Source organism: Prionailurus viverrinus, chromosome D3 (assembly GCF_022837055.1).
Source record: "Prionailurus viverrinus isolate Anna chromosome D3, UM_Priviv_1.0, whole genome shotgun sequence".
Classification (NCBI taxonomy): Eukaryota; Metazoa; Chordata; class Mammalia; order Carnivora; family Felidae; genus Prionailurus; species Prionailurus viverrinus.
In genome coordinates, this window is record NC_062572.1 from 41,617,172 (window position 1) to 41,627,488 (window position 10,317).

General features: G+C 42.2%; 1 protein-coding gene across 5 annotated transcripts in view; it reads left to right on the forward strand.

The window, feature by feature from the left end:
- The window catches only part of DLGAP1 (DLG associated protein 1), a 324,376-nt gene that overhangs the window by 199,478 nt on the left and 114,581 nt on the right, over positions 1–10,317 (forward strand). The gene's annotated exons all lie outside the window — the stretch shown is intronic.

Sequence of the window (10,317 nt, forward strand, 5' to 3'; positions counted from 1 at the left end):
CAGAATAGCCTATTTTCAAATGCTGTCAGCTCAAAATAATTTTATGTCACTTTCTAGCATTCTGGACACCTTCAAAAGGAACTAGGACCAAAGAAGACTGCTCTTGATCCCCCACTGCTAGTGGCCATTTGGGCTAGCTCAGGCTAGCCCTGAGTGTGGAGCTGTCTACTAGAATAGGACAAGGAGGGACCCTTACAGTAGGTCCCAGCATATGCTCAGAGGTCCAGTGATGTTGATCTGAAAGTGTCCGAGATATACTGAATTCCAGGTTTGCACTGAGGCCAGCCTCAGAGATGAGACCAGCCCTGGAGAAGCCCTACTACCTAGAACATTCCTTTGTATATGGGGGTTTTAATAATGTCTCATAGAATGGACTTGACTAGAAGCCTGGCTTTTTCTTTTTTTTTTTTTTTTTTTTTAAATTTTTTTTTTTTTTCAACATTTATTTATTTTTGGGACAGAGAGAGACAGAGCATGAACGGGGGAGGGGCAGAGAGAGAGGGAGACACAGAATCGGAAACAGGCTCCAGGCTCTGAGCCGTCAGCCCAGAGCCCGACGCGGGGCTCGAACTCACGGACCGCGAGATCGTGACCTGGCTGAAGTCGGACGCTTAACCGACTGCGCCACCCAGGTGCCCCGAAGCCTGGCTTTTTCAACAGTACAGAATCTTTTCATCTCCCCTCATCTACCATAGTGGGAAACTCATATGGTTCTCCTCATCAATAAACACACATTTACCAGGTACCAGACAGTAAAACCATCAATGGCATCCTCATTTTGACCGTTGAGCAAACTAAGACAGAAAAGTTTAGTAACGCTTCCGAGGTCAAAAGATACAGTCGATATTTGTACCTATTCAATTTGACTCCAAACTTCAAGCTCTTAACAGCTCTTCTGTTCTAACCTTCTTCCTTGAAATGTTTTATTTTAACTGAACAAAAGTATAACACACTGCTTTAAGAAGCTTTTATTTAGGGGTGCTTGGGTGGTGCAGTCAGACATCTGACTCTTGATTTTGGCTCAAGTCATTATCTCACAGTCATGGAAACAAGCCCTGTATCGGGCTCCATATTGAGTGTGGACCCTGCCTAATATTCTCTCTCTCCTTCTCCCTCTGCCCCTCCCTTCTCACCCATACTCTCTCTCTGTCTCAAAGAAGAAGAAGAAGCTTTTATTTATAGTATTAATGTGACAATATTATAACCTAAAAAGCAGTCTTGCTAATAATATCAACCTTCTGACCCATCCTAATGCAATAGATTCTTCAGATCTGGTCATTTCTTCTGCCATGAGATAATATCTAAAGCAGAATAACACTTGTACATTACATATAGGTGAGTCTGACACCTGACTCAGTTTCAGTTCCTTTATAGTTTGCCTCTCAATACACATAACCTGCCCCAGACCCCAGTGTTTCCTGCTTATTGTCACTCAGCTCAGTGTTGGTGGCTTCAGCCAACATGCCACAGTATCCTCAATAACCTCAGTCAGAAGCTTTACACTGACTCCTAAAAACATCTGCCCCAAAGAAATTTGTAAGTGTAGTGATAACGAATATACTCAAGATGTTTCTAGAATAAAGTTTCATTTGGGGAAGGAATGGAAGTTAAAGTTTGAAGTTTTTATAGATTTCTAGATTATTAGAACTAGATATATTCTAGTTCTAGATTATTCTAACTCCCCTCCCCCATAGCCGGACATGGTGCCTGCATAGTTTCAGGCGCTTAACAACACTCAGCATCCCACCCAAGGGTCATGTTCTTCAGCCTTCAGTTTTGTTACCATAGTGACTTTCAGTTGCTATTGATTAGGAACTTTTTGTGAACAGCCTCGATATATGCAACCAACAAGCCACACACTTTTACTGGGTGCATTCTATCTGCCAGGCTCCATGCTAGTCATAGTGGATACAAAGAGAAGTCAAGTATAATTCTTACTTTCAAGTTTCCATCAGAGAGAGTAGCATGAAGGCAGAGACGTATGACAAGTCAGGTGGGTACCGTATGTCAAAGAGAATTCAGGAAAGGTTTTATAGCACAGGAAATATTTGAGCTGGTTCTGAAAAATGGGTAGGTGCTGAGCAGCCATTCACATGACCATTTGTATACTAAAAAATTGGCAGATGAGTATTTGATCAATTTCTTTTAAGAGCTACTGAAAATCTCGGGAGATGCCACCGAGGGTGGAGAAGGAAAGAGTCTAAATTTCGAATTTCCATCCCATGTCTTTTCAAAGCATCTCTACTTTTGAGGGTGAAAACTGTGTTCTCTGATCCCAGCTAAGACAGGAAGCTGCATCCTTCCATAGCTGGACTGGCATTCTTTGGGCTTCTAATGTAACGGCGTAACAATGACATGCAAACGCCAGGGGGCAATGCAGTTTCACCAAAAAATCCTAGGGATCGGTCCAGGTTTCCTTTCGACTAAGAAATTTACGGCATCCTGCTGCAAAGGTGAAATCCTTAATAAAAAGAATTCTTCTAAGAAAAAAAAGTTATAAATCCTCTCTTTAAAAGCTTTCCGAATTGCTATCAATATTGTCTTTCAGCATTTGTGCACAGCTGAACGTTTTGCAGTATTATTTGCAAAAGAATTACTTTTCTTCTTCTCAGCCTGATCTTTCCAGTCCTCTGGCTAAGAAACAGTTACTCTGACCAACCCCTTGCTAGCCTGAATCACGTTGTTGGGACTCTGTGTTTGGTCCTCTGCCCAACCGTGGGCTCTCCTCCCTCTGTGCCCATTCAGCACATCCAGCTGCCCCTTTGGCTGGCGCTGCGGCTCCCTTTAAGGTAATTCCAGTCCGGGCCTGTGTTTTGTTTCCAGCTCAGCAGCCGCCAGGTGTCTGCCCTCCCTTAACCCCCAAGGATGAGAGATCAAAGGTGTGCCTACATCTGCCTCCTGACCAGCTCTTTAATCTGTTACACGTTCAAAAGGGACAAGTGCAGTATTATGTATGCACTTAGGGAGAGAGGACAAATCAGAGAAATGGAAACAGGCAGTCCCAGAGCGTGTGACCTCGCCAAAGTGATGTGGAACATGTCTGTCTGCATTGTAGCCCTGCCATGTGGGGAGTGTCTTCTTTTAAAAAGACCAAGAATATTATGGGCAAATAGAGATCCTCCTTTCTCCCACAGGAGCCCTATTAAACCCATTTAACGACCATACACAAACCCACTCGGAGACTAGCATTAAGAGAAATACAGCAAGGTAAAGGAAAATACTTTTTAAATTATGACATGAAATTCTAAGGACATTTATAGCAACTTGGGCGTATTTCACTTACAGCAAAAAATGACAGACTGGAGGCTTCAAGAAATGGAACCAGAAAATTTTAAGAAAGACTATTTCCAACGGATTTATTTTCCACATCCACAGGACTAAATAAGTGGGGAAACGTATGTTTTAAAACAGCAGAACGCAGAGTCAGTATTAAGAAAACAATTCCGGGAGCGCTGGTTATGGAACGGTACGCAATCTTTCCGACACATGCGCACTCGCGCACGCACCCATTCCTTGGCCCACGGTTTCGGTTGAAGGGATAGGGTAGGAAAGAGCTCACAGTCTAGTAAGAATTATTTCTCAACTTACACTTAGAAATGATGGAGATAATTTGAACACCCACAGCTTTCTTTAGAGTCTCAGGAAAGCGCCTTGATTTCCACCAAAGATGTAAATGTTAGCAGGCCCTGATTGGTTTTTTTGCTCTCTGCACGCCTCTGCCCACACATGCCCAGAAGCAACCTTCGGCTTCCTCCTGTTCTCTGCACAGGGGTTCCAAAAGGAACAGCAGACACTTCAGCTGTACTGAGCTGCCTTCGCAGACAACAGCAAGGCAGTAGTGACCTCATACAGAGTCATACCGCCCTTCCCCAGCTACAATGGGTTTCAATCAAATTTGTTCACAGTAGGTGAGAGAGAAGAATAGTGGCACAGTTAACAGAAGGGAGTCCTTATCGGCTGCATCAAGTATTTCATTCATCCGCTTAACAAATATTTACTCAACACCCATTATGTCCAGACACATTGCTGGACTCTGGGAAGTCAGGGATGATCAAATACACTTGCCTTGTGCTCACAGAGTTTACAATCTAGAGGTGGAGCCTGGCATTATTAATGGAATTATCTCAGAGATAATTGCTCTGAAAGAAAGACACACTGTTCTTGTGGGAGCATCTACTGTAACAATGGAGCTAATCTAGATGGTCGGGGAGAACTTCTCTGAGAAAATCCTCATAAGCCAAGAGCTGAAAAGATCAAGAAGGAGCAGGGGGGACACATGGTAATATTCAGAGCACTGCAAAGGTTGTGTGGCTGGAGAATAGAGACCTCAGGGACATGATACAAGATGAGGTCAGAGAAGTGAAACACAGGTACCTGGTTCAGTGGCTACGTAACATATTACCTCAATACATAGCATAGTAGCTTAAAAACAACCGCTTTATTGTACCCAAGATCTTATGAGCCAAGAATTTAGATAGGGTTCCACATTCAGCGGGGGGTTGGGCTGGTCTAGGGGGTCGAGGATGGCACTATTCACATGCCTGGCACCTTGATTTCAGTGGCTGGAAATGTGGGCTCAGGTGAGAATGTTGAACGAAACACCTATAGGGGGCACCTCCAGCATTGTGGCTTCAAGGCTTCTTACATGGCAGCTGAGGGCTCCCAGGGATAGTGTCCAATGATAGGAAGTCTTAAGACCTGGGCCCAGATACAAGCAGAGCATCCCTTCCACCATATTCTATTAGTTGGAGCAGTCGCAGAGCCCCGCAGATGAAAGAAAATGACAGAGATGTCACTTCTCAATTGGAACAGTTTCAAATCATTTGTGGCCATCTTCAGTTAGCCACACTTCATCCTCTGGACGACACTAGACTTCTGTGAGGGCAAAATATACTCCTTCTAAAGTTCTCTCGAAATCTCATCTCATTATGGCATGAAGTTCAAGTGTGAAGTCCAGGTTCTTACAGCCTAAATAAGGTTCAGGTGTTGCTGAGGATCTTTTGATCCAGTTCTCTAGTATCGTTTTTCTCAATATCAAGACTTGAGAACTAAAATAGAAGGGTATCTCCACACACAACCAGCATATACTGATGATGCAGAGAGGAGACAAATGGAATGCGCACTCTCGTTCAGGAGTGGAGGAAGGAGGGGGCATGGAGCAATCACTGGTCCATAGCAGTTCTGAAATCCACATCTTGCTGGTTCCCGGATGGGGGAGCCTGGTCCTGTTCCCTAGCGAGACTCTCTGTCCTGTTTCCTCCTTCCAGACTCTTGGCTTATCTACCTTCTGACTTATCTACCCTATTTCCATAAGGCCTTAGCCAACTCAGGCTGCAGTAACAAAATACCACAGACTGGGTGGCACAAACAACAGATGTTATTTCTGCAGGCTCAGAAGTCTGAGATCGGGTGCCAGTATTGTCAGATTCGGTGAGAACTTTCTTCCTATCCCGAAGATGGCATCCCAAAGGCCGCATCTCCCAATACCATCACACTGGGGATTAGTTAGGACTTCAACATAGGACACTGGGGCAGGGGGCAGGGGTAGGAGACAAGATTCAGTCTCTAGCACATAAGATGTCATTTGCAACTGATTGATTTTCTCAGCCTATTCCCTGCCTGTAGAAGTTTGGGGGCTTTAACGATTCTCACTTTGAACTACCTCTGCCCATTTTTGTCCAAGCTGATAATGCATCCATTAATACATTTCTCTTGAAATCTTTGTGGGCTTCCTATGAATCTTATTAGACTTATTAGACCTATTAGATAAAACACATCCACAATTTTTCTCAAGACAGACCCTTCTCTGGCCTGGGCGCGAGGTCAGGGTGCCATGGGACCACACTCAGGGTTTTTAGAAGCCCTTTTGTCTTGTTATGAGATTTTGAGACATACTTATATTGTTCTAAAGTCACTTAAAAAAGGATCTTACAGCTACATCCCTGCGATTATCCTCATCCTCAGTCAATTTCTTACTTTGGGAGACTTTTGCCTTTGAAAAGGCTAGCAGTGTGAAACCCTGTAATCTTTTCTTAAAAACCAACAAGTACGAGCTCTGTATTTACTCTAAATTTTGCTTGAAAACTGAACAGTCCTTTTTTTATTAACACACCTTTATCTGTACTTTATCATATGCAACTGTTTAAAAAATCTAACTGGCACTCTACACGTTCTTCCTAGAAATCTTATTAAAACTCTACACATTCATTAGGTATATTTTCTATTTTTCATATTACTACAGGTCATAATGCCACCAAACTTTCCGCCACTGCATCAGATGACTTGACTTTCCTTCTAGAGACCAGGGACAGCCTTTTCTCTCTCCTCCCAGCCTCCACCAACAGTTTCCCCAGGGCTTTCCAGCTCCTTCCCTCAGCTTATGTCATTGTGCACCTGTGGCCTCTCTCTCATTGCAGTCTCAGGACTTGTCACCTGGTGTCTCAGAGTTCTCAGAGGGAGTGACCAAGAGACAGGAAGAGGCTGCCAGGTTCATAAAGCCTGGACAAAGACATTGAGAGAGCATCATTTCTGCTTTGTTCTAAAGGTCAAAGCAATCATGGAGTTTTCCTGGATTCGAGAAGCAGATTCATCCTTCGGCGGGAGGTGAATAGAAGAATTTGTGGGCATTTTTATTCTGCCATGGATGGCACCATGAAGGGCCGTGCAAGTCCTGTTAAGGCTTGTGATCTTTATCTTAAGAAAAGCCAGGGCACCTGGGTGGCCCCGTCGGTCAAGCGTCTCATTGTGACTCAAGTCATGATCTCACAATTTGTGAGATTTAGCCCCGCATCGGGCTCTGCAGTAACAGGGCAGAGCCTGCTTGGGATTCTCTCTCTCTCCCTCTCTCTCTGCCCCTCCCCAATTTGTGCTTTCTCTCTCTCTCTCTCAAAATGAATAAATAAACTTTAAAAAAAAAAGAATGAAAAGCCATTTATGAATTTTAAAGGGCTAGGAATATGACGTCATTGGACTTGCCTTTTAAAAAGACTGCTCCTCCTGCAGTATGAGAATGCATTGGAAGGAGGACATTAAAAACTGAATGGTCCTTTCTTAGTTCTTCTTTCTCTATCCATATCATATCATACAGGTTCGTGTGAGCACTCCTGTATGACTGGGCCTAACGTGAGGACAGTACAGATAAGAGAACGGCGGATTCCTGAGATATTTAGATATAAAATCAATTAGCTGATATTTCTTGAAGTCCATTTATAGCATAACCCTGTCTCCAACTAGTTGATAAAATTACTTCTTGGGGATCTTTTTTAACAGTATAATCTTGAAACCTAAATATCACTGTAATTTTTGTATATTCACTCTACACATCAATGTTCACTACCCTCCATGAAGACCAGCCTCTGAGTAGAAATAGAGTGGTCAATATAACGAAATCTCAGGATTCTGCTCGACAATATCCACGATTAAAACAAAATGTTTAAATTACATTTGCAAAGATCGATAAAATTCTTTAAAAAAAAAAAAAAAAGAAAAACATTCGGGGCGCCTCAGTGGCTCAGTCAGTTAAGCGTCCAACTTCGGCCCAGGTCATGATCTCGGGGTTTGTGAGTTCAAGCCCCGTGTCGGGCTCTGTGCTGACAGCTCGGAGTCTGCAGCCTGCTTCTGATTCTGTGTCTCCCTCTCTCTCTGCCCCTCCCCAGTGCATGTTCGCACTCTGTCAAAAATAAATAAACTTAAAAAACAAAAAATATAAAAAAATAACCTTTCTTTTTTTTTCGTTTTTTATTTATTTTGGGGGGGCGGGGGGGACAGAGAGAGAATCCCAAGCCAGCTTGGCACTGGCAGCTCGGAGCGCGACGTGAAACTCGAATTCACAAACCATGAGATCATGACCTGAGCTGAAACCAAGAGTCAGATGCTTACCCCACCGAGCCACCCAGGTGCCCCTAAAATTCTCTTTTTAGGATGTCTGGAAACACCTGGGAATGATCACTTACTCATTAGGTAAACATTCATCGAGTATTTGCTCTATGCCAGGCACTATTCTAGTCAAGAGAGTTACCGGAACAAGCGAGACAAAGCAGGTCCCTGCTCTCTCATTCTGTTTACATCTTTATGAGGAAGACAGATACAAACAAGGAACCGAGTGATGAATCAGTGACATGATTCCAAGCAGTTACGGATTTATAACTACTATAAAAATAAATAAATAGAAGGGAGAGGTGGTCTACAGAGTTATTACTGGGTCTGCTCTAAATGCAGTAAGCAAGGAAGGGTTGTCTGAGGAAGTGACGTGTGAAGTAATATCTGAGTGACGAGAAAGCACTGGGTGTAGGAAGATCTAGCAGGTGAGGGGCAAGCACTTGAACCAGAGGGAGCATTAGGAGCACTAGCAGGGGCAGAAAGGAATTAGCAATGCAGGGCACAGGAAGAAGACAAACGTGGCTAAAGCGTCTCAAATCAGGGAGAAAGTCAGGTGAGATTAAGTAGAAGAAGTAACAAAATAAGCAGGAATATATGGCATAAGGCCTTGTCAGCTGGGGGTAAGAACTGTATTACTATTTCAACAACAATGAGATGTCACTGGAAGATTCTAGTGAGTCCTAGTCATTCATACTTGAGCATGGATTATCTTAACTTGACTCTCTTAAGAATTATTATAGATCGTCTGAAATTAATAATTTGGTGAGAGTGGTAGGAAAGAGGGTGGAATGGCTTTGGACTTGGAGAATGGCGGCAGGAAACACACCCGGTTGGTGATTTGCCCTGACATGCAGGAAGGCAATAGACCAGGTCTGCATAAGTCACCCACGAGATTAGAAATTTTGCAATACTAGTGATATCGAGTGGAGGGAAGAACAGTTAGCTTTCTTTTCCTTTTTGTCTCTTTTTTAAAATTTTATTTTCAAACATTTCTGCAGATGATGCAACATTAAAGGGGAGGGGGGTGGGGAGAAGTAAGATCCATTGTGTGTATATATGCATATATGTATGTGTTACAGCTTACCCTAAATTCCAGGCAATGTCAATGTCAGCCAGTCACCAGATAATGTCTATCGTGTGTCCTGGGAGTCAACAGTGCTACATGTAGCTTCTCAGCATCAACATCAATTGTTTTTTAAATATTCAAAATGTTTTTAATATAGTAGTTTAAAATAAAATATAGTTTCCCTTTATCCCACAATTCTTGTATAGTATTAATATTAGCTGTCTAATTAGACTTAGCTAATTCTGTATTTCACTGCAACATCGTTACTTTGCAACATCTTTACAAAGGCCTATCCTACTATAGGAAAAAGCCTGATTTGGAGGTTAAAAAAAAAAAAAAAAACATAAGAGAAGTGTATATGGAGTTGATGAATCACTAATGTTTTTATTAAAATAATGTTCATAATTAGAGCTTTAAAATCAGACTGTTATTAGTTTTTTAGCTTACCTTTTTCCCCTTATTCAATAAATGTACTACTGGGCTCTGGTCCAACAACAACCACAAATCCCATAAGAATCTGTTTAGATTTTCTTGCTTTACCTGCGTAAAGCTGATCAGAGCACCTTGATTAGAGCACACCGTTGTCTTTTTGTTTAAATGGCGGGTGCTGACACCATGGTTATACACAAAAATAAATATGGCTGAAAAACAATCAATATCATGACCTGGTTTCCTATATAAGAATTCGACGGTTTGAAAAAAGACAGGATCGTTGTTTAATAAGCCAGTGACTCATACCTCTTGGCATAAATGGCCTGGGCACGTCCATTTAGGTTATGTTCGTAGATGATTGTCAGCGACTGTTATTTCCAAGGTGATCTATGTATAGCATATTTTTACGTGTGACGGTTTTAAGAGGCTTTGAGTTACTGGAAAAATAATAGCAAATGCTAAGCTTACTTACGTTTGTCTCATTCAGTTAAATTATAACCCCTTTTGTGAATAGCTCGGAAAGCATTCTGAAGATCAGGATTTTTCTTCTCCGGGCCTGAGTGGAAAGAAACATCAGTCATGACAACGTTATGCTAGACCTGATTCATACCAGCTTGCAGGAGCGAATTATTATAATTTGGGGCATGATGCGAGCCCATGATTAAGCACGGCCATTATTATAAATTAAGTGATATAAGCTTATAATTAAATAAATGATATTAAAAACAAAGGTAATAAATACTTAAAACTCTTACCTTCCTCATCATTTGACTATGGTCTACTATGCACACTATACAACTACAGCGCTCACATGGTAAAAATACTACATAATAGTATTGCTACTTGCCCACTCCTTTTTACCTCCACATTTGCTGACATCAGGCTTGTAGCTTGAAATAGGCCAGGGTGGAAGTAATTACGTGGTGTTGAAGTTGAAAGAG